This window comes from Rhinatrema bivittatum, chromosome 7 (assembly GCF_901001135.1).
Source record: "Rhinatrema bivittatum chromosome 7, aRhiBiv1.1, whole genome shotgun sequence".
NCBI classification, from domain to species: Eukaryota; Metazoa; Chordata; class Amphibia; order Gymnophiona; family Rhinatrematidae; genus Rhinatrema; species Rhinatrema bivittatum.
In genome coordinates, this window is record NC_042621.1 from 76,378,301 (window position 1) to 76,403,791 (window position 25,491).

General features: G+C 40.5%; 1 protein-coding gene across 4 annotated transcripts in view; it reads right to left on the reverse strand.

Annotated features, from left to right (window-relative positions):
• Window positions 1-25,491, reverse strand: part of TOX3 (TOX high mobility group box family member 3) — a 286,153-nt gene that overhangs the window by 96,584 nt on the left and 164,078 nt on the right. Inside the window, exon 2 of one of the 4 annotated variants that reach the window (XM_029608539.1) lies at window positions 2,221-2,277. The exons of the other annotated variants lie outside the window; for them this stretch is intronic. The gene's annotated coding sequence lies outside the window, so the exon portion shown is untranslated. The remainder of the gene's footprint in view (window positions 1-2,220; window positions 2,278-25,491) is intronic. 4 annotated transcript variants of the gene reach the window in all.

Sequence of the window (25,491 nt, forward strand, 5' to 3'; positions counted from 1 at the left end):
GTAATATCAACAGATAATTTTAAATAAAAGTAATCAAGTCCTGTTTTAAATCAAATTAAACCAAATAATGGCTTGATCTTTTAAGAAAATTGGTCCACTCTAGGTAGAAGGCAACAGCTCTTTCACAATCTAAACTGTGCAGGACCTTATCGTGTCTGTGAGCATGGGACCTGGGGAAAAAACATTGGGACGGCAATTGGTTACAGTGGCATTCTGGCATCACCTTAGGCAGGCACTTGGACTGAATGTGCATCATCATATGATTATGATGACATTTAGTTTAATGTGGATAAGTCACAAAGGGCTGGAAGCTAACTGACTTTGCTCCTGAAGTGACCACCAGAAAATATGACTTTCCAGATCAGATATTGAGTTCACAAGGGCTTGGAGGTTGAAAAAAGAAACTTTCATCAGATGTACCATATTAGGGGGTCCCATGACACTAAGTGGCTTAGTGGGAGGCTTCAATTGAAGCAAGTCCAGCATAAACTGAACTACTAAAGCTTGTAACAATATGGTGTTCTCTCTACATGGTGGTGATATGTATTAATTGCATTGAAATGTGTAAAGTATTTGAGCAGGAGCAACAGAAGGGATGCAAGGCTTTGCTCGCACACCAGATAGCAAACCTCCTCCATTTAAACCTCAAAATTCTTCCAGTGGATTCCTTCCTGGAAATTAGAAGAGCATGCAGCACCTCAATAGAGAAATCAAAGGAATGGATCATTTTCGCTCTCAATGTCCAGGTTATGAGTGCCAGAGAATGGATACTGTGATGAAACAGAGTTCCCCAATACTTTGTGATTAGAGTTAGAAAATTCATCAACTGAACAGGTTTCCCAATAACTACAGAAGGAGCGGAAACAAAATCTGTCTTGGTAAAAAAAAGAGTTAGGAGAATGATAATTCCTTGGTCTCTTCTGAGTTATACAGAAGTGGCTACTGAAAGACATGCATATGGAAGACCGGTCTCCCAATGAAGGGAGATGACATCTGAAGCCAGTCAGTTCTCTCTCTCCTGGACCGGAAAATGTAGACCTTCCAATTTAGAGAAGATGCATTCCTCATTTGAGATATATCCTATTCACTATTATCTGATTCATGGATCACTCATGGGAATACTGGATCCAACTGATCTGGTCTGCCAGAATGTTCTCTTTACCTCTCAGGTATGTAGTTTCAGGGCTGTCTCATGAGAGACAGTTGAGTTTCATATATCTAGATAGATAGATAGCTTATATATATATATTGAAGCCACAATGCTGTGACTTGACTTTGTTGTACAGTCTTTGTTGACTCATAGCTTGCATGGCTTAGGAAGCTTTTCTAGTAACTCACTGGCTTTTGATCATGAGGCTAATGCACTGCAATAGCCTCATGAACAAAGCCCAGTGAGTTACTGGAGAAGCTTCCAAAGCCATGCAAGCTATGAGTCAACAAAGACTGTACAACAAAGTCAAGTCACAGCATTGTGGCTTCAATATCAGTTTTTGATAGCTTGAACTTGGCAAAAGTCTTGAGGACCGGTTCTATCAACACTACAGATGAAGCCAACACACTCAATGCTGGCACATCCATATGCTTAAAGGGCTGAGAGAGCGCGCGCCTCAAGGTTCCTATGGTCCAAATCTTGCTCAAAAGTTGCTGATGTCAAAGCTGGAGAGGACAGAATAGGGCAACCAAGCAGGATATACTGATAGTTCTGGGCATGGATCACTATAGACTTGTGGCTTAGCTTTGAAATAAGATAGCTCATCTCTAGACACAGCTGCTTGGGAGTGAATAAAGCCTCATTCTCCCTGATCAAGGACTTCACAGGATTCTCATTATCATGTTTCCTTGAGGCCAAATTCACTGTAAAGGAATCTCTCTCACATATTGACTGGCAGGACGGGAAGGATCCCTATTCCTGGACCACTTCTTAATTAATTGACAAGGCTGATGAATGGCCAGTGGACAGTGTGACTCTGGGGTCCTTATATAACAAAAAGCCTTCAATGCCAATGCAAGTGCTTCGGGCTTTGGTGCCATACCAAAGAGGTCAAGAAGCTTCACTCTTTGAAACTTGAAGACCCTAGGAAAAGATGTTTCAATTAGGGACATCACACTTAAGGCCCCAAAATCTTATCTCTATGATGGTTAATAATGAACACCTTCCAATTGCATGTTGAGCACTGAAAAGTTGCTGGTTGTATTTGTGATGAAAATAGAAAAGCCTACCTAGGTCGCTGAATAGGCCTCACCAGGATAAAATAGACAGGCTCTGGGGCTCAGCACCTGTTGTTGAAAAAATAATAAAATAAGGATATGAGGAGGAGGAAGATTAATGAGGCTGAAAATCTCAGCATAAAATCTGAGGTAAAATGCATCCTATCAGGTTTTCCTACAAAAAAAGACTGAGGTGGGCTCCATACAGCAGCAGTAGGGCAGGAAGCCCAATGCACGTCAAATAAAGCCTTCTAGACTTTTCTAGAGCTTCCTAAAATCTCCATCTCTGCATCACTGCATGGTGCCAACCACCTGTGTGGACTATTGATCATGCTTACATACAGAGAACGTAAACGTCTACTACAGGATCATTGGGTCAACCAAATTAGCTCTCCCCCTTCTCCTGTTTCTCTTAATAGTATTACATATACTGCTATTAGGCATTCAGTGATGAGGAGCACAGCAAATCACTAAAGCAAGAAAATAAGAAAAAGATAATGCAGTCCAACTCTTTTTAGAGAGGTACTACATCTCCTACTATGCATCACAACTGAGTCTTCCATTTAGGTTTTTCCCCATGCAGTGCAATAGACAGTACCATTTTAATATATTTTTTCATGCAGAATTTATTGTATAGGGTTCAGGAAGAAATGGCGTTCCTTTTACAGAAACTTCTTCCAGTGCAAACTAGAAATATTTATGATTTAAAAGCCATTGCATTTCTAGGGAAAACACTATGAAATTTCACACTATGTCAAAGTTGCTGTAATGAAGAACAGCATACATTTTAAGAAATAATGAAGGTTATAAAATAAAGGTTATAAAATAAGAAAAGCTCTCCAGGCACTGCTGATATCTGTATCCTAGTTAATTATTATTGTTGTATACTTTAATATTTAATTCAGTATATTGCACTGTGGGTAGGAGTTAAAGGGAATTGCTGAAATCTGTAAACACAGCATCAATTTTTTATTTATCATTAGAAACCCATTTAAAGCAAACAACTCATTATTAGTATTTTTAAGATTAAACTCACTTATTATCTGATAGTACCTACAACAACAAAGGAAAATAAAATGGCTATTATCTTAAGGACCTAAACTATTAAAAAAAAAAAAAAACAAATTAAGCTTCAAGTGCAATAAGAACTGAGTTTGAAATCCTCTTCTGAACAGTTTAGCAAGCGAATGTAATTACTGAAGAAACTACAGCTAATCAGCTGTGAATTGTATCCATTAATTAGTATTTGCCCTGGAGAAATGAGAAAAATCAGTAACAATGTTAACACTGCAATGCACTGATGAGTACTGAAACATAGGACCCTCAACATTTAGTCAAGCAGGTGGCTTCAGTGATCCAAGTAATTTAAAAAGCTCTCACCTGAAGTGACGAGCCAGAATTAGATAGCACTTCTTCCCTATCTTTTATATCTCTATAAGGCTATAATTAATAGCTTTTAATTTAGAAGCACTTTGTGATCAGCCGGGAACAGTTATAAATCATTCTAAATAGGAGAAGAGGTTCTATTCTGCTAAAGAATATTGTATTTGGACACTGTAGATACTTCTATTTTCTTTCCAATTATTTTTCATGATTACTTAGGTCGGCTATTGAATTATTCTATTAACGCATATACAAAGCAAAAGGGCGTGAAAATTGGAGTCTGCAGTCAACGGTTTAGACTGGTTTATGTATTTCTCTCTTAAATATTTTATTCCATAACAGAATAATATCTAGATCAGTTTTTAAACCGGTGTTTGGACTGAAACCATGCTAGTTGAATTTATTTATGATACTACAGAAGAAATCAGTGGACAATTATTTGTTTTTCTATACCGATGTCCATCGGACATATCACACCGGTTTACAATGGAAACAGAGGAGGCTGTTAGAGTGGACTTCTTGTTTTACAATGGAACTGTGTCGTTTATGAGTAAACATTTTTTACATTGAACATTTTACATGGAACATTGAACATTTTACATTTAATTTTGTGACCTGTTTTATGACATGTTGTATTGGGCTTTATGACATTATGTAGTGGCGCTTTACATCAATTTATATTGGGACTTTGCGGGTTTGATGATTAACATCACATCTTAATGTTCATTTTTACCACCTTACTAACAGCCATAATGGTACCCCCAGGGCAAGTTTTACCAACTTATTACAAACTCCATCTCCATCACAAAATTTCATTGTTAATAAATGTGAAGAAACAAGTCATAGGGGATACCTTTCACTCTATTTATTAAAAAACATTCAGCATCCGCCTACATCGAAAACAGATCGTGCTAGGTGAATTTTTGACTCATTTCATATGTCAATAGCTTTCAAGAGTTTTACATCCTCTGGCCACTGCAAGATGAGCTATTTCTATACATCCAAATGAAATAAGATGGCAAGCACTACTGCATTTTTCAAATTTTCACAAGAGTGCTGATGCTTCTTTGCTTGTTTTCATTTTCAAAGATGTATCCAGACACAATGAGGTCCACATCCAAAAGGGGTTTATCTGGCTAAGTTCAGACTTAGCTGGACAAATCCCAAGTTTTCAATTTCCCACCCAGCCCAAATGGATAACTTTTAGATAGCCAAATCAATGCCTGGTTCAACCTTACCCCCCCCCAAAAAAAAAAAAAAAAAAAAAAAAAAGAGAGAAAAAGAGAGAGAGAAACGATGTGTGGGTGGAGCTTAAACTGAGCTGGATAGCACCAACAGTCAACACCATTCGGTGGAGTAAGCACGGTCGTGGTGGTGAGCAGGTGTAACATTGTCTGGGTAAACTTAACTTTAGTGGGTATATTCAGTGGGAAACATGCTCCATTGAATACCTCAGCAAATTTGCACCCAGGTAACTTTCTGCCCGTCCCCAGCTCAGTGCTGACCTCAATGCAAACATCTTCTGAAGAGTAGGAGGAGAGGGTAGAGGGCGAATCACAGGAAAACTTCTGCTTCAAATTATAAATTACTATTTTCTGTAATCCGAGTTTCAGAAATTTTCTGGAAAGAATTTAATAAAAATTAAAAGCTTATTAACTTCCGATTTTGTTCTCCTTTTCTACTAATCATGAGAGTAATCCAAGAGTGAGAGTAAAATCGTACCTTAGAAGCATGCCTCTAATAACCTTTGTTAAAAGATTAAAGAAAGCACAAGAGTGACAACATTTACACAGCTGTAACATGCCTCTAATACGACAATATGCAAATCATTGTGTCTCATGGATTATGAGGAAGAAAAACTCAATGATTTTTTTTTTCATTGTTAATTATGACTGGCTTAGGGAATCATACCAAATGAGGGGCTACTTTTTTCCTATAGCACCTTCAAATCTGTTACATAGAAAATATGAAAAATGCCTTTTGAAGTGAAATTATTTCAGGTAGCTAAATATATATAGCAAAACCATTCCATTTATTGACTAGTACTGTCCATATATAGTGCCACACAATTCCCAGGATACCACTTCTGGATTTAGGTGGTCTACTCTTAACCCTACCCTATACAAGAAGTAATTTTAATAAAAAAAAAAACAAGGTAAGTGAGTGCAAAGTATCACAGTGAGACCTAAACTCTTGTGATTAGAATTAAGGCTCCATGAAAAATTACTCAACTTTGATTGGTCCTTGAAAATTACACCTATCAGGGATTTTCCAAAGTAGTATCATTATTAAGAAAAAAAAGAATCAAAGCTCACACTCAAGGCACGGAAGGTGACTCCAAGTCAACTCATGTGCTAAATGTTTACTGCTAGATTAAAAATCATATGTATGAAAAAAAAAATTGGAATAATTTTTCCTTAATCTTTTCTGTCTTTCTAGGTCACTAAGGTAATATAAGACTCAATTCAAACTATTTATATTGTCATACAGCAATCACGGAGATGGGTTTTAGGTATCAGAAATGGCCACATTGCCACTATGATTGAAACAAGCTTTTCACATGCATAATACCACTTTACATTGCAGCAAAGTGTCTCCAAGAACACATGAATTAGCCCTTTGTTGTTAAACTGAACAAAGGCCCCTGTCTATCATATTCTAAATTATTCTGATTATCCACCGACAGATGAAAGAAGGAAAATGTAGATGAATGTACATATTTGTGCTCATTTCACCACATATAAATCTTGTATGATTCATGATAGCAGTATAACGACCACTATCCAAAACAATTCCTCAAAATTAGAATATTTTCAGCATAATTTCTGTATTTTCTGTGGACACAAAAGATATAAAAAATACTTTAGAGTATTTTTGACTACAATAGTCTAGAAAGTAGGACAAATATTTTACTATGTTCTAAAAGGGAAGTTAGACCATATTATGGATCAAAGAAATAAGTTAATAGGGCTGTGCAGGCTAAAAAATGTCATGTGTCATGTTTGGGGATCGGTTTTCATTGTCAGTGTTTTCTAATTGTTTTTTTCTAACGTTTTGGAACAAAATGTGCACTGATCCAGAACAGTACACATTATGTTGCAAAGTGTGCACTATTCAAGAACAGTGCAGGCTAAAACAGAAGAAAAAAATATGAAATTTCATGTTTTTCTTTCTATCATTTCATTTTGGAAACAACGAGAAACAAAAGACAATATTGACGACATTGCCTATGTCACTCCAGATGAATGCACATGCCTACAAATTAATTACTAGCACTTTGCAAATCTAGCTCCTTTATAATAGTTTTATAAATTTCACAAACACATCTTCACTGTATTTGGACAGATTCAATTTTATTACTTGACCAGTAATTACACTGCTTGCAAATGCTATGTCTCATCAAATCAATTAAGAATGAGCACTTTGTTTACATTCAGAGAGAGAGAGAGAGAGAGAGAGAGAGAGAGAGAGAGATACATATACACATACATACTTTTTAAATGCATCATGTTCACAGCCTGCTTGGCTGAATGAAATGCCAAAATAAATTAGGAAAGACTACTAAATCTGGCTAGCTGGTGGGGCAACAAGTAGAAAGTAAGGCAGCTCAGACAATACATGGTCTGTAATTAAAAGACGAGAAGCTGAACTAATACTACTGCCTGATTAGTGGAAACACCACAACATGCATTTAAATTATTTTGGTAACGGGGCGCTGTTGCGCACGCGGTGTGGATGGACGTGTGAGCTCTGAGCTCCGGAGTTTGGGCTCTCTATACCCCCTTTTTAATGCGCTATACCTCAACAGGATATATTTTTTTTTTGGCATCTACAACTTCTTCATATCTGCACCATGGCTGCTAAGAAAAAAACAGCTGACCTCAAACATTATGGGTTCCATAAACAACCGCCGGAATTTTCACATCCTACGGAGGCGGGTGCCGAAGCGGCGTCATCAGAGGCAAGCAGCGGGGATGTGATCCCTGAGCCAGGCCCGACTGTCTCCGCCATTAATGCTGACACTGTGGGCCGCGAGGAGCTCCGGGGATGGTTCATGGAGATTCGAGAGGACCTGCGCAAGCACCGTAGTGAACTCCTGGCGTCTATGGTGGATATAAGAGAGGACATGGCGGCTCTGGGCAATCGGGTGGATGACCTGGAGCAACATGTGGAAGCACAAGCTCTCAACATGGCGTCGCAGAGCACGCAACAACTCGCTCTGAAAACCGAGAACCAGATGATTTTAGACAAGCTCGAGGACATTGAAAATCGCTCGAGGCGAAACAACCTCAGAATTAGAGGCATACCTGAATCCGACGATTATGGTGACACGCTGGAGGTGGTCCGGAAAATTTGTGTGTTTTTTCTCTCCATGCCGTCCCACGAGGTGACTTCGGAGCCGGCGGTAAGCACTTCCTCTGTCGCTATTGAAAGAGCGCACAGAGCGCTGGGCCCTCGTCTCCCAAATCAGTCTAGAGACATTATTTTTTGTCTTCGGGACTTTCCCCAGAAAGCACAAATTTATGCAGCGACCAGGAAACAGCCCACGTGGTCTTGGGAAGGCCTTACCATAGCTATATTTCAGGATCTAGCCCCCTCCACGTTGAAAAAACGCTATGATCTCAAGGAGGCCACGAAAACCTTGCGGGAGGCTCAGATCCGTTATAGATGGACTTTCCCTTTTGGGCTTTCATTCATGGTGCAGGGAACTACGTATCGGGTGAAAACCCTCACAGAAGCGGTGGAGGCCTTTAGAGCGGCGAATCTTCCGTTTTCATTCGCCATACCCAATCCGGATGTGGGGTTCTCCAAGAAGGCCACTATTGCGCGCTGGCAGAGAGTGCCTAATGGGAGAAGACGCCTTCGCAGACAATCCGGGGAATCTGGATCTATCCTACAAGAGCAGGGCTGACTGTCCTCCACAGTAATTGGGACGTTATACCTGTTACTACGCTGTTTTTTCTCATACAGGGTTGGTTTTGTTGTTTAGCCTTTATACAGTTGCCCGCTTTCATTGTCAAAAACTAGGAAGGTACGACTCCCTACAGCTTTTCGTATGTTTTCTTTAGATTAGCTGTATCCTTCCTACTGTTGAGGTAATTTTATTATCTAGTGGGTCGGGGGGGGGGGGGGGGAGCCCTCCCGGGGCCGCGAAGTTGGCATGCTACTACATTTGCTTGCCCCTGCCCCTTATGGGTGGGTGTTCTGCCAGATAGGTTGGGCAGATGATGGGTTTTTGTGGGGATTATCATATCTTGCACCATGTACCTGCATATGTATGTATCTTTCTAGTGCTCAGCATATATTTGTTTTTATTAGTTTGGGGACTTGTAATGAAAGTGCGCTTTCTGTTTTCTTTTTGATCTCTTATGATTAAACTTTTTACTATAAATGTGAAAGGGCTACACACACACAGAAAACGACAACTATTATATCAGGATCTCCGTGCCCTCCGAGTAGACATAGCGATGCTTCAGGAGACCCATTTGAAAAAACGACACGAGAAACTACTAGCACACTCTTCATATCCCAACCAATACTTTGCATCCAGCACGGTGCGATCCAAATACACAGGAGTTGCTATACTAGTCTCATCAAGTGTGGTCCATGAAGTTCTACATCAATTTAGCGACCCCGAGGGACGTATATTGGTTTTGGTGCTGCGAATTGGTACTGATATATTTACTTTTGTCAATGTATATGCCCCAAACACTGCGCAAGCAGCCTTTTTACAATCTCTTGAACGCTGTTTGCACCGTGATCCAAAAAGTCACCTGGTGGTTGGTGGCGATTTTAATCTGACACTGCGCCCCAGTCTGGATGCTTCTAGAGCGGGTGCCAACTCATCTGGGACAGCTCGCAGATCTATACTTCATCTGATGGATACGTGGAATCTTATTGATATTTGACGTCAACGAAACCCACGCTCCAGACAATATACTTTTTTCTCGCATCCCCACTCCACCTACACGCGCATTGACTACCTGCTAGTTGATAAAAGTTTACAGAATAACATCATGAGGGTAGAAATGGAACCTATTACGTGGTCTGACCATGCCCCGGTATGGTTAGACTTTACGGTTCCGGAGATGATATCGGGTGCACGCTACTGGAGACTCAACGAGCGCCTTTTGGAGGATGAGGACTATGTTAAAAAAGCTGACGGTCGTCTGTTGGAATACTTCCGGAATCAAACATCTTCCGGGTCTTCTGTCCCTATGATCTGGGAATGCTCTAAGGCATTTATTCGTGGAGAATTTATTGCTCGCGCATCTTACTGCAAGAAGTTAGATGGAGAAAAACGAACTAAAATTCTTCAGAACATCAGATCTCTTTCTCAACAACATATGCTCAATTCCACACCGGCAATATTTAAGCAGCTCAATCTTGAGCGCCAAGCGCTTCAACATTTGGACGCAGCGAGCATTGCACACGCTCTAAATGTTACGCGACAACTCTACTTTGAGGGAGGCAACAAGGCAGGTCGTATGCTGGCTTGCAGACTTAAGAAGACCCTATTTCGCAATAGTATTGCAAAAATAAAAAACAGCCAAGGTATTATTCAGACAACTTCTGATGCCATTGGAGCTTGTTTTACTCAGTTCTATGCCACCCTCTACAGTGCTCGTGAGGACATTACACAATCCGCTATTGATCAATACCTACAGACTATCGATTTACCGGTTCTCTCTTCTATGCAGCAGCAGTTGCTGGATAATCCTATTTCCCTGATGGAAGTTCAACAGGCGATAAAAGTTCTCAAATCAGGGAAGGCTCCGGGCCTGGACGGGCTAACTAGCAAATATTATAAATCCTTCTCCGCTACGTTAGCGCCACATCTGACGAACCTGTTTAATGCATTGCGGGAGTGTCTGGTTCTGGGTCCACATTCCAATACAGCTGGAATTTCAGTTATCGCCAAACCAGGGAAGGACCCTACTTTATGCGGGTCATTTCGTCCAATTTCCCTAATTAACCTGGACCTTAAGCTTTTGGCTCGTATATTGGCCGAACGTCTTAATAAAATATTACCGGAATTGGTTCACCCAGATCAGGCAGGATTTATCCCAGGACGTTCTGCATCAGATAATGTCCGTCGCACTATAGATCTTATTTGGTGGACTCGCCGTGCACATATCCCTAGTGCTCTCCTCGCAGTCGACGCTGAAAAGGCGTTCGACATGGTCCACTGGCCCTTTTTATTTAGCACGCTTTCCAAGATGGGGTTTGGAGCCCATTTCCGCCAGTGGATATATCAACTATATCACAACCCTACTGCGCAGGTGAAAGTCAATGGCAGTTACGGAGCTAAGTTCCCCATTGCTAGAGGCACTCGCCAAGGATGTCCGCTATCCCCTCTCCTGTTCGCCCTATTCCTGGAACCTTTCACTACTGCTATTCGATCTGATGTTACCATCCAGGGCGTGCAAATGGGAGAGCGACAATACAAAATGTCTTTATTTGCGGACGATGTCTTGTTCACGCTGACCCAACCTCAGACATCTTTACCTGCGGTACTGGCTGCAATTCAACGGTTTAGTTCGGTGTCTGGTTACAAAGTAAACCTTGATAAATCGGAGATCCTACCGATTGACAAATCACCGGTCGCTGCGCAAGTGCTGCAGAGGGACCTACCTTTTCGCTGGACCACTAAACCTATGAAATATCTGGGGGTCTACCTCTCGGAGGATGTGGAACATCTCTTTCAACTTAATTATGTTCCTCTATTAAAGACTGTTGATCGAGATCTTCTTCGCTGGTATCAGGACTCTCACTCTTGGTTGGGTAGAATCGCCATTATCAAAATGAACATTTTACCACGATTGTTATACCTGTTTCTTACTCTACCAATACACCTCTCCACTAATATCCTCAGACTTACACAACGGAAGATCTTTGCATTCATTTGGAGGAAACGTCCACCTCGGATATCTCGCTCAGTTCTTCATCGACCGAAGATAAATGGGGGTTTGAGTGTACCCAATCTAGTCTGGTATTTTGCTGCAGCTCAACTGCGCGCGATCCTCCATATTCACAACTGCGCTTCTCACCCGTTACCCTGGCAGGAGATCGAGCAGTACATGTTGGGGGAAATGCCGCTCACAGCACTCTTTTGGCAATCGAGGGTAACCTGGCGGAGCATTACGGTGGTTCCACCTTCCCTGCATACCACTCTTCGCGTCTGGTCGCGTTGGAGAGATAAATTGGTGGGGACTTTTCCTTATCATCACTCATCGGTACTTTATCACAATATGCGTTTCCCACCAGGATTGCCTATGACTGCCTTTGCAATATGGAAGAAGCTTGGTATCACTACAATGGGACTCTTAATGCATCAGAATTCGGTCATATCTTTCGCCGCCCTCCAAGAACGATATCCAGGCATCTCCTTCCCTTTTTTAGAATATGCTCAATTAACACATTTTATTCGTGGAGAACTGGTTTTATCACACTTGTGTATCTCTAAATCACTGTTTGAATCTTACTGTACGCAAACCAGTGCGGTGAAAGGTGCGATCTCCCGGCTCTATAAACTACTGCAAGGAGCTTATACAACTAAACTCCCTAGTGCTCTCAAATGGGAAAAAGAGTTGAATGTTGAGTGGGATGTGGAGAAGTGGGAGGACATTTTTCTAATAGCACGTAAGTGCTCGCTGTCTGCACATTTGCAAGAACATAGTATGAAAATGCTGTATCAGTGGCACTATGTACCGGTTCGTCTACATCGGATGTACTCGACTGCTTCCCCGGCTTGTTGGAGGCAATGCGGTCAACCTAGGACCTACTTGCATATCTGGTGGGCCTGCACCGTAGCCCAGGCTTACTGGTCTATGGTAAACGAATGGCTTTCTCGAATCACAGGGCACATAATACCTAATGAACCTGCTACAGTACTTTTGGGGGAGCCAGTAGAACATTTCTCCAAGCACCTGAACAGGTTTTGTCTACAAGTCTTTATAGCTGCCCGTATGGCCTTAGCACTTCATTGGAGACAATTGACTACACCCACTTTACAGACCGTTGTGGGCCGTCTACATGTTATTAGCCAATTAGAACATATCACTGCACTCCGCCAAAAACGTTTACCTATTTACCAGGCTGTTTGGTCTTCCTTTAACGAGTGGTTTAGAATCTCGGACCTCTCCGCTCCCTAAGAGTGGTCATCTACATGCTTCACAGTTTCTCTATGGGTCGGGGACCTGGCATTGGACATTTCTGTATACCTTGGGCTGTTTTATATAGTGTCGTTTGCCTACACTTAGCTGGGCGGAGTAGCCCATGATGGCGCACACATAGGCTTGATTGCTGGTTCTATAACTCCTTACAATGTCCTCTTAGCTCCTTTAATACCAAAATGAGACAATTATCTGTATTGATTACTGTCACTGTTCTTGATCTGCAAGATACATTCCCTATTTTATACTATTCGCTTACAGGTGCAGGTGGGAGGGGGGTGGGAGTGGGGGGGGGAGTACGTAGTGGGAAGAAAATGTTCTGTGGCTGATAATGTTTATGTCTTACTGTACTGTTTCTGTTTGTATCATTATCAATAAAAGTTACAAATTCAAAAAAAAATTATTTTGGTAACAACGGAAACAGGAAAAGACATGAAAGGAGGGCCACTACTCAGCAGGACAAACGAAAGCCAAGATGCAAGGTTAAATACTGCATAGAACACTGCACCGAGCAATCTTTCTTAAATCCACTAACATAGCCTTAAACAAATATTCAAAATAGCTCAATATATTATACACTGAAACAGAAAACTATGGTCATCCCCTGCGTATAACTCCCAGGAACGACATCGCGCTTTTTACATTTATGATGTATTTACTCATGAAGAGTATGGTTTTAATGTTTTTTAAATTGTTATTCTTGACTTTATGATGTCTCAAAGATATATATTTGTGTTCTGTTTTATATTTTGCCTTGAGCATCAGGTGGGAAAGGCTGCTGTAAGAAGAGTAAATGAATACAATCTCTGGTTTACAAACTGGCACAGTTGCAGGATATGCATAACGTTCCACCCTGTATCCAATGAATAACAGGTAAAACAAGGAAGCACGGTTTAGTCTTCTCCAGGGAGAAGAGGAGGGAGTGAGGCAGGAACAGTATCCAAATTCAAGCAGAAGGGGGGTCTCCGAGGGAGCAGTAGGGAGGGATTGCAGGGCGGAGTCGTTAGAAGGAAGGGGCAGACTAGATAGGTCTTACGGTTTTGGTTTTTTTTGCTGTCGCATTACTTAACTTTTGATGATACTTTGGGTTTGATTCCTAAGCTTCCTCCTGCCCCCCGCCCCCCCCCCCCGACAAAGAATGGGGTAAAATCCTTAATTTTAATTCCGAGCAGCCCACAAAATGGTTTCGCCCCGCATGCTGCCTTTATCGCATGTACTTGGCAGCTACATTTTCAAACATAAAATGATTTCTCCCAGTGTAAAGAACACAAACGCACTGAAAGCACCTGCATACTTTGCACCTTCTAGGCTTGCAGGTAACCAAGGTGGGGGGGGGGGGGGGGGGCGCGAGGTAAAATGGCACAAGAACCTTTGAAAATCCCATGCACGTGTGCTGCTCAACACCCCCAGGAATGCCTCTTTTTTTTTAAGCCGGGCATTACTTTTAGGTGTTCTGAGGGTGACAGTTTTCAGACAGGTCAGTTTAGCCAAGTAAATCAGTATTTAATTGGGTAAACGACTTTGAAAACTGTCATCATGAAATGTATGTCTTTTTTTAATTGTACTCTGCAGCTTCTATATCATTGTCTGGTAAAGTAATTCAGCAGGTGATGGGATGGACGCTGTCATTATTGCATGCACTTCACAGCCACGGCCATAATTTTAAAAACATTTGCACTCAACAAGTGCAGGGGCAAAGATACCCCCCCCCCCCGCCCCGTTTTATTGATTTATTTATTTGTTGAGTTTTATATACCATCATTCGGTAAAACCATCATAACGGTTTACAAAATTTAAATTGTAACTCTTAACAATTGTGCAAAAGTATAACAATGTGCATATTAAACAGAGGTTAAACATTTCAAGCCCAGAAAGTATCATTTTGTGGGAGGAGGAGAGATTCTTTGTTCTGACTGGAGAGAAGTTATTTTGAGGTTTTTGGATGAAAGTTCGATTGGGAGTTAGGATGTTCAGAAGTATAAAGGTCAGTGTAAAATTTGCAGAACAGCAATGTTTTTAGGGCTTTTTTGAATGTTTTGAGGTTGGGTTGGGTTCTCAGATCTTTTGGTAGGGAGTTCCAAAATTTAGGGGAGGCAATGGAAAAGGCTCTCTCTTGTTGTTGTCAGATGTGCATCTCTGATGGGGGGGATGTTTAAGCATCCTGAGTTGTTTGAACGTAGGTTTCTTTGAGGATTCTGGGGGGTTATGTTTAAGCCATTTAGTCCTTGATGATCATTGTTTAGAGTTTTATGAATGGTAGTCATTGATTTGTGTTCGATATGTGCTTTAATTGGGAGCCAATGAAGTGAGATCAATATAGGCGTTGTGTTCATTTCTCTTTGTTCTTGTCAGAACTCTGGCTGCAGAGTTCTGCAGAATCTGGAGCGGTTTGAGGTTTGAATAAGGTATTCCAATTAGTAAGGAGTTGCAAGTAGTCGAAGGTTGAGAAAATGAGTAGTAAGACAGTTCTGAAATCATAAGGGTTAAAAAACGGTTTTAAATGTCGTAGGGTTAGAAGTCTGTGATATCCTTCTTTAGTTTTATTTGATATGTGGTTCTTGAATGAAAGTTCTTTATCGATGATAATTCCGAGGTTCCTGGTGTGGGTGGTAGGGAGTATAGAGTTCATTTGTTTGTCAAGTAAAGGCAGGGGTGGCGGAGTTGGATTGGGTATTGATGAGGTCTTACGCTGCCAGAGGGATTTTTAAAAACACAATTACATGGATGTTTAGTAAAATACCTACAGTACTTGAATGTAATCTACTTTGAGGTGTCGAAAAGTGGAATAAAAATAAAATCTTTAAAAAGATAAATGGTGTAAGCCCAGTATTAAGTACTGCCAGCTACTCAGCTATGCCAGGCAGTTTATGGCTCTCTTTCTTTACTTTTTCAGTGAATATTTTAAACTCTAGGACCACGGGGTCCCCCTCCCCCCAACAATGACTGACGTTCACTTATAAATCAATGTGCTAGTAGTATCAGCTTTACCCATTTGTTTAGTTCTGAATCTGTAGCATGTCTTGATTATTACAATTACACAAAATGGGCAGTTTACTTTTCTATTCACCGCAAAAAGACTGATAATATGCTGCTCCATTGTTTGAGCTATCATTAAAAGAAGTTGAGCAACAATGTTTATTTTGGGTAATTTCTAAGGCTGCAAAAACAAACAAATAAAAAAAAAGCTTTGCTGTACAACATGTGTGGACAAATTACGGCCCAAAATCGGACCACAATCTTTCTCCCGGCCCACCTATTTAAAATTAACATTATGTGGGGGCCGCATGAAGTCAGGTTCTGAATGGCATGCTAGCGGGGTTCCCATCCCCATCAGCCAGAAGAGAATCTGTCCTGTACCACAGTGCAAAGACAACCAGCACATCTCGCTGGTGGGGTTCCCACCTCTCATCAACAAGAACAGGCCCCCAAGGCACCATGGAGTGACATGCTGCTGGGGTTCCCACTCCTCACCAGCAAGAAGAGGCCTTGCATGGTGCTAGGCCTAAAGTTGGCTGTCAATGAGTGTCAACCATCAAGCTGGTAGGAATAGGACAAAAACCCCGGCAGGAAGGGTGACTTATATGGTGACAGGTTGGGAAGGGAAAAGGGCGAGGGTGGTGAGCGACAGAGAAGAAAGGGAATGAATGGAGGGTGTGTGACAGAGGAAAGGGAGTGGGAGGAGGGCTGGCGACTGCGAAGTGAGTGTCTGGGGAGGGAGATTGAGAAGGAAGGAGCGAGTAGGAAGGAAAGAAAATGACAAAGGGAAGGAGGGAGCCTGATAGAGTAAAGCGAGGGGTGAATGACAGAGGGAAGAGAAGAGGGTGAGTGAGAGTGAGGGGACTGAGTGGGAGGGTAATTGACTGCTAGAGGAGAGATAAGGGGTGAGTGGAGGAGAGGGGTGAATGGCAAAGGTGAGTGAGAGGGAAGGGGGAGGGAGGTAGTGGAAGAAGGGAATGAGAAGAGAAAGTCAATAACTTGTAATGTGGCCTCAGTACAAAAAATGTTTGCCCCCCGCTCTACAACATCAGAGTTCAAGATACGAGCAATTGATATGAAAAAGACATTCCTTGATAGAAGCTATCTTGCTAGGATCATAAAACGCACCTATACAAGAGCCAGATGAGAACACCACGATCTGTTATGCCCAAAGAATTCTCATCTTCAAACAGGAAGAATATGTGCTCTCCTGGATTCACCATGTATCCATTTAGTATAATAGAGTATTTGATGATGCTCACGTACTTTACAGTTATACTCTGCATTTCAATCCCCACCAATGTTTGCTTTGAAAAAAGAGCATGTAATCTCCAAGATAAGATGGTGAAATCAAGATACATATCCAAGGGTACTGGGGGCACTTTGGAAGTAACTAATGGCCACTTTCCATATGCTCAATTACAGTTTGTCCCCAATCCTTTCTAGGACAGAAGTTAATCATGCCTAATTTGGGCAAATACAAATCGTGAATGCACACTACCCATCAGTCTAAAGGAGTGATTTATTGCATTTGGTGTTCATGTCCAAAAATGTACATTGATAAGACAAAGAAGGTTTTGAAAACACAAGTTATTGAACATCGCAATTTCTTAGTAAGTAAAAGACCAGAAGCTCCATTGGTCCAACATTGTTTGGATTTAATATATATGTTTCAAGATCTTACATTTTTAGTATTAGATAAGCTTCACTGCAATCCTTGGGAAGAAGATTTTGATTTATCATTGTTATGGACTCAAAGAAGTGGATTGGCTGGTTTTTGTTTGAACCAGTTTTGTCCCTTTAGAGACTGTGGCATCACTCTGTGGCTCATCATTTTGATTTACTTATTTTTGTGCTTGTGTTCAGTGGTTTAAATAGAGATAGTCTTTTGTGGCGCAGCTGATATTTTGAAATGCTGTAATAAGTTGAGCATTTGTTTAAGAGGTGGGTACTAAAGAATGATATTTCCTTTATTTGTTTTTAAATATGTTGCTAAAACTAAATTTCTTTGTTGACAGATGCATTTTTACTTTGCAGGTACCTCCCGATACAGATTTTTTTAAATTATTGAAATAACACAGTGTTGGCGTTGAGACAGTTGGAGCAATTTAACAGCACAAGATGTTAGCTGGTGTGCTTGCATTTAAGATAAATGTATATAGATTTTTTGGAATAAGGGATTTTTCCTGTGATTCAGCTTAAAGCCCACTCACTACGTGGCATAAGGCTGTAGATATTAAGTGACACACTGATTATTCTGATACCACTCTCATGAAACTGGATATTTACATCAAATTTTGACATATTGGAATCCTCCTATTTTTGATTTATGACATTTATTTAAATCCACAATGCAAAAACAAAGATATGCAAATGGAAGCAACAGAAACGTGACAACAGCTGAGCAGGAACAACCTTAGCAAGATGGTCTACTCTCAGTGTTTCAATCTATCTTTTGCTGTTGTACCATGGTTGCATCTATATGTCAGAGTGTTTTCAGTATTCAACAGGCTACAAAACCAAGGCTTGATGGATAGTGATATAGTAACTGGACATCCATAGTATTATCGGTAAAAAGTCAAGAATGCCCCATTTTCTCTAGATTATAATGCCTTGTGATGGCCTTTTCTAACATTTGTGGAAGTAGGGATGCACAGGCACAAAAACCTTCTCACCTTCCTTCATTCCATGTTTTTCTTTGATCTGTTTCTGCTCTAATTTGACTACGCTTCTTGCAGCATCTATGGAAGTTTCTGCACATGACCAGTTATGAAAATGCCTTACTTATTGTGCATATTTTTTTTATGTATTGTATTCCTTGCAAACAGTGATATACATCAAAGATGAAGGTTACATAAAATAGCATTTAATACAAAAAAATCAAGTGTCATTTTTCTCTTTCGGATTTTATAGAATATCTGCATGCCAACTTTGTCAGTTTTACAGCACCTCATCTCTAGCAGCAATTGATCCAAAATGGCAATTAAACAGACAACTAAAAAAATGAAGCACTTTACAGGGTTGTTCATTTGCCTTCTTTGTATATATGTACATATACCGAAGTTGCTTTGTATTTTCTAGTTAATGTTTCAGAGGGAGGCATCTTCGAAGGATACTAATGAAGCATTAGAGTTAGGTCATCATAACAGACAGCTTCCAACAATAAGAAAAGTAGTCCATGTACCTATAAGTAAAGAATCATCTAAGCTAAATGATTCCAAATTATCCCTGACAACTGAAAAGCAGAATGTTTTTTTTTTTTTTTTTTTTTAATTTAAAATTTTTATATACCGGCATTCATGTTGCAAACACATCATGCCGGTTTACATATAACAGGGGTGTACAGTGAACAATTCAATAACCTATTTGTGTAGAAGGAAGCAGTTACAAATAACAAGGTAATAGAACTGGGAGGAGAGAAGAAAAGGGAGAGAATAACATTAGGTATAGGTATTTACATTAGTAATAACACACACTTTGAAATGTTTTTATGCTAATGCCAGAAGTCTAAGAAGATAGGAGAGTTAAGAGTGTATAGCAGTGAATGTTGATAGACTTAATTGGCATCTCAGAGACATGGTGGAAGGAGGACAACCAATGGGATAGTGCTGTACCAGGATATAAATTATAATCCTATGATAGAGAGGAGCAACATGTTGGCGGGGTGGCGCTTTATGTCTGTGATGGTACAGAATCCAATAGGATAAAGATCCTGGAAGAGACCAAATGCACAATCAAATCTTTATGGGTAGAAATCCCTTATGTGTTGGGGGAAAAACATAACAATAGTATACTACCATGAACCTAGCTAAAATGATGAGACTGACAGTGAAATGCTAAAAGGAATTAGGGAAGCTAACCATATTGGAAGTGCAGTAATAATGGGAGATTTCAGTTACCACAATATTGACTGGGTAAATGTAACATCAGAACAGGCTAGAGAGATAAAGTTCCTGGATGGAATAAATGACAGCTTTATGGAGCAGTTGTTTCAGGAACAGACAAGAGGGAGCAATTCTAGATCTAATTCTCAGTGGAGACCAGGATCTGGTGAGAGAAGTAATGATCAAATTTTAATTAATGACAGGATCAGTAAGTAAATCCATAGCTCTAGCACTAAACTTTCAAAAGGGAAACTTTGACAAAATAAGGAAAATAGTTAAAAACCTGAAAGATGCAGCAACAATGGTAAAGGGTGTGCAATAGGCATGGACATTGTTTAAAAATACCATCTTAGAAGTACTATCCAGATGTATTTCACGAAAAAGAAAGATGGATGGAAGGCCAAACGATTGCTTGCATGGTTAAAAAGTGAGGTGAAAGAGGCTATTTTAGCCAAAAGATCTTCATTCAAAAAATTTGATCCATCAGAGGAAAATAGGATAAAGCATAAGCATTGGCAAGTTAAATGTAAGACACTGATAAGACAGGCTCAGAGGGAATTGAAAGTTGGCTGTAGAGGCAAAAACTCAAAAACTTAATATATACGAAGCAGAAAGTCTGCGAGAGCGTTAGCTGGACCGTTAGATGTTCAAGGAGTTAAAGGGGTACTTAGGAAAGATGCCATTGTGAACACTAAGCAAATTCTTTGCTTTGGTGCTCACTGAAGAGAATGTTGGGAAGATACCCATTCCAGAGACAGTATAGAGTGAGTGATGATTCAGATACACTGAACCAAATTATGGTGAACCTGGAAGATGTAGTAGGCCAGATTGACAAATTGAAGAATAGCAAATCGCCTGGACCGGATGGTATACACCCCAGCATTCTTAAAGAACTAAAAAAATGAAATTTCAGACCTATTAGTAAAAATTTGTAACCTATCATTAAAATCCATTGTACCCGAAAGTTGGAGGGTGGCCGATGTAACCCTGATATTTAGAAAGGGCTTCAGGGGAGATCCGGGAAACTATAGACCAGTGAGCCTGACTTCAGTGCCAGGAAAAATCATGGAAACTGTTATAAAGAATAAAATCATAGAACATTTAGATAAACATGGTTTAATGGCAAACATCCAGCATGGATTTACCCAGGTAAGTCTTGCTTTGCAAATCTACATTTTTATGAAGGGATAAATAAACTTGTGGACAAAAGTGAACTGGTAGATGTGGTGTATTTAGATTTTCAGAAGGCATTTGAAAAGTCTATCATGAGAGGCTTCTAAGAAAACTAAAAAATCATGGGATTGGAGGCAATGGTTAAAAGACAAGAAACAAAGTAGGATTAAATAGTCTGTTTTCACAGTGGCGTGCCTCAGGGATCTGTCTAGGTCCGGTGCATTTTAATATATTTATAAATGATATAGAAAGGGGCATGATGAGTGAGGTACTTAAATTTGCAGATAACACAAAATTATGCAAGTTAGTTAAATCTCAAGCAGATTGTGCTAAATTGCAGGAGGACCTTAAGAACATAAGAAACTGCCATGCTGGGTCAGACGAAGAGTCCATCAAGCCCAACATCCTGTTTCCAACAGAGGCAAAACCAGGCCACAAGAACCTGGAAATTACCCAAACACCAAGAAGATCCCATGCTACTGATGCAATTAATAGCAGTGGCTATTCCCTAAGTAAACTTGATTAATAGCCGTTAATGTACTTCTCCTCCAAGAACTTATCCAAACCTTTTTTGAACCCAGCTACATTAACTGCACTAACCACATCCTCTGGCAACAAATTCCAGAGCTTTATTGTACATTGAGTGAAAAAGAATTTTCTCCAATTAGTCTTAAATGTGCTACTTGCTAACTTCATGGAATGCCCCCTAGTCCTTCTATTATCCGAAAGTGTAAATAACCGATTCACATCTACTCATTCAAGACCTCTCATGATCTTAAAGACCTCTATCATATCCCCCCCCCCCCCTCAGCCATTTCTCCAAGCTGAACAGCCCTAACCTCTTCAGCCTTTCCTCATAGGGGAGCTGTTCCATCCCCTTTATCATTTTGGTTGCCCTTCTCTGTACCTTCTCCTTCACAACTATATCTTTGAGATACAGAGACCACAACTGTACACAGTATTCAAGGTGCGGTCTCATCATGGAGCGATACAGAGGCATATGACATTTTCCGTTTTATTAACCATTCCCTTCCTAATAATTCCTAACATTGTTTTCTTTTTTGACTGCTGCAGCACACTGAGCCAACGATTTTAAAGTATTATCCACTATGATGCCTAGATCTTTTTCCTGGGTGGTAGCTCCTAATATGCAACCTAACATCATGTAACTACAGCAAGGGTTATTTTTCCCTATATGCAACACCTTGCACTTGTCCACATTAAATTTCATCTGCCATTTGGATGCCAAATCTTCCAGTCTTGCAAGGTTCTCCTGTAATGCATCACAATCCACTAATGATTTAATTACTTTGAATAATTTTGTATCGTCCACAAATTTGATAACCTCACTCATCATATTCCTTTCTAGAACATTATATATATATATTGAAAAGCACCGATCCAAGTATAGATCCTTGAGGCACTTCACTGTTTACCTTTTTCCACTGAGAAAATTGACCATTTAATCCTACTCTCTTGTTTCCTGTCTTTTAACCAGTTTGTAATCCACGAAAGGACATCGCCTCCTATCCCATGACTTTTTAGTTTTCTTAGAAGCCATGTGAGACAAAGATTGAGCATTCAAACGGCAGATGGAATTTAATGTGGAATATGTGCAAGGTGATGCATATATGGAAAAATAACCCTTGCTGTTACTCGATATTAGGTTCCACATTAGAAGCTACTACCCAGGAAAGAGATCTAGGCATCATAGTGGATAATACATTGAAATCATCGACTCAGTGTGCTGCAGCAGTCAAAAAAGCAAACAGAATATTAGGAATTAGGAAGGAAATGACGAATAAAATGGCGGATGTCATAATGCCTATATCGCTTCATGGTGAGACCGCAACTTGAATACTGCGTACAATTCTGGTCGCCGCATCTCAAAAAAGATACAGTTACACTGGAGAAAGAACATAAAAGGGCGACCAAAATGATTAAGACGATGGAACGGCTCCCCTGTGAGAAAAGGCTAACGAGGTTAGGGATGCTCAGCTTGGAGAAGAGACGGCTGAGGGGGGATATGATAGAGTTCTACAAAATCATGAAAGGACTTGAACGGGTAAATATGAATCTGTTATTTGTTCTTTCAGATAACACAAGGACTAGGGGGCACTCCATGAAGTTAGCAAGTAGCTCATTTAAAACAAATTGGAGATAATTCTTTTTCACTCAATGCATAATTAAGCTCTGGAATTCATTGCCAGAGGATGTGGTTACAGCAGTTAGTGTAGCTGGATTTAAAAAAAAGCTTTGGATAAGTTCCTAGAGCAGAAGTCCATAAAGTGCTATCAATCAATAAGGCTTAGTAGCTTGGGATCTATTTAATGTTTGAGCACTTGTCAGGTACATGTGACTTGGTTGGCCACTGTTGGACACAGGATACCAGGCTTGCTGGACCCTTGGTCTGACCCAGTATGGTATATCTTATGCTCTGAATTAATGCCTGTGTAATGTAATAGATTTTATGACTGTACTGGTGAATTGTTTTGCAATTGTGGGATATAAAAATATATAAATATGTACATGAACATGATGCCCTGTTTTGCTTTTAAATCTATTTCTTCTGCCTGTTGGCAAAGATATCACACTTTGACCGGTTAGTATATGAAGCCAATATAAAAGAAAAAATGAAACTAGGACCCTAAATTCAGCCACAGTAAGTTTTCAAAAGGTAAAATTTAGGAGCTTAATTTCAAAAGTTAGGAGACTACACCCTTTGAAATTTGACCCCATGGTTTCTAGTCACCCATGGGTCTTCAATTTGATTCCTACTGCGTGCCTGGGAGACGAGCAGAATATCTCAACCCCCAGCTGGGCCATAGGAAGGCAAACAGGAAGCAGTGGTACAGTTTTAGTGAGATGCTGCTGCAGGGCCACTAAGAGTTGATCTGCTGCTGGTTAGATGGAGAGGAGAAAAAGATGCTGCGTAGGGAGTGGGGGAGAAAAAGGTAAGGGAAAGGAAGAGGATATAGTCATACATCTGTATACATCTATATTGCATAAATTATAAAGAAAATTATTCCTGACACCTAAAAACTGTTGCCGCTTAAAAAAAAAAAAAAAATTGTCACCCCTCATCAAACCAGAGTGGCCCCTGCTTCTCCTGCCAATGCTAAACTGTTCCAGAGGAAACAGAAACCGCTGAAATTGTTAAACGACATATTTCTCACCTGCATGCAGAGAGAGACACAGGCTAGTGGTCCAAAGTTTACCAAGTTTACTTCAGGACTTGTTTGGATTTGTCATCATATCTTGTTATGCCTTGGGGCTAAGATGCTGTCTCAAGGCCATACAAAGATAAACAAGTTTCCTGATGCTGTAGCACATAAACTCTTTTGGAACAGCCCTTGAAAACCATTTTCTTTCATATTTCAGACTTCCTGAAAGTGGATCATGGCTACTAAACCCAAGAGGTGTTCCAACAATTCATTTTGAAGTCAATATTCAAAGGCTTTGCCCAGGTAATGTTTGGAGTTACCTGAATTAAAAAAAAAAAAAAAAAAAAAAAAGATTTCAAAATTTCTTCAGACTCCCCAGCTAAATTCTGTCTGAGTAACATACCATAGTAACAAAATGATGACACAGAAAAAGGCCAAATGATCCATCCAACCTGCCCAACAAGTTTCTTATGGTAGTAACTGCCACAGTGCTGGTGCAAAGGTGTCCAGCCGCCCTAGGCAGCGATATCTCCCTTTCCTCACCATCCAAGCCCCCCACCAAATCTTATTCTGCACACCTCCAGAGCTGTTCCCACATGCCATCCTCTCTGAAATCCAGATCCCCGTCGCCCCACCTCCATCCCCCCCATTCTCGTTTGCTTTCCAAAATGCCACCCTCACGTCAAACTACAGCGCCCAGCCCGCTTCCGGCACCCTAGGTAGCCGCCTCGTCTGCCTAATGCTCCCACTGGCCCTAAACTGGTGCCCCTAATGCTCCCACTGGCCCTAAACTGGTGCCCCATGCCCTTATGTTAAGGGTAGCAATGTTTACCATCAAAATAAGCAACTGTCAAACCCATATTTACTGCAAGAAGCATTGTTACTGGGTGAGCTGCCTTCTTAATAATTCAGACAATGTTGCCTGAACAACATGCTTTGCTTTTGGACTTGGCCACAGAAGCAGCCCCGTGCTTTATCCCTGGTGTCTGCGTATCAGTATCACAGAATGTAAAAGTCGGGGTCCAGCATTCGCTGTCTTCTGAATCCAATTCCCCTTTTTCCCTGCCATCAAAGCAAAGAGCGATGTTGCAGTTGTGTCACAAGCATCAAGGCTAATTGGTTAAGGGTAGTAATCCCCATTTCTTTCTGTTAAGGTTAGTAACTCCTGCTCTTTGCGGATTACCCCCATACACCCTTTCTTTCATTTCCAACTCTAGCCTTTAGGGATCCTCAGTGTTTATCTCATGCCCTTTTGAATTCATTTACAGTTTTCATTCTCACCACCTCTACCCGAAGGCCATTCTAAGTATCTATCACCCGCTCTGTGAAGAAATATTTCCTGATGTTGGTTCAGAGTTGTCCCTGTCTGAAGTTTCATTTCATGACCCCTAGTTGTACAGTTTCCTTTCCAATGGAAAAGGTTTGAAGTTCATGCAACATTTAAACATTTCAGGTATCTTGTTTCATATCTTATCTCCCCTGCATCTCCTCTTCCAGAGTATACATATTTAGATCCTTCAGCCTCTC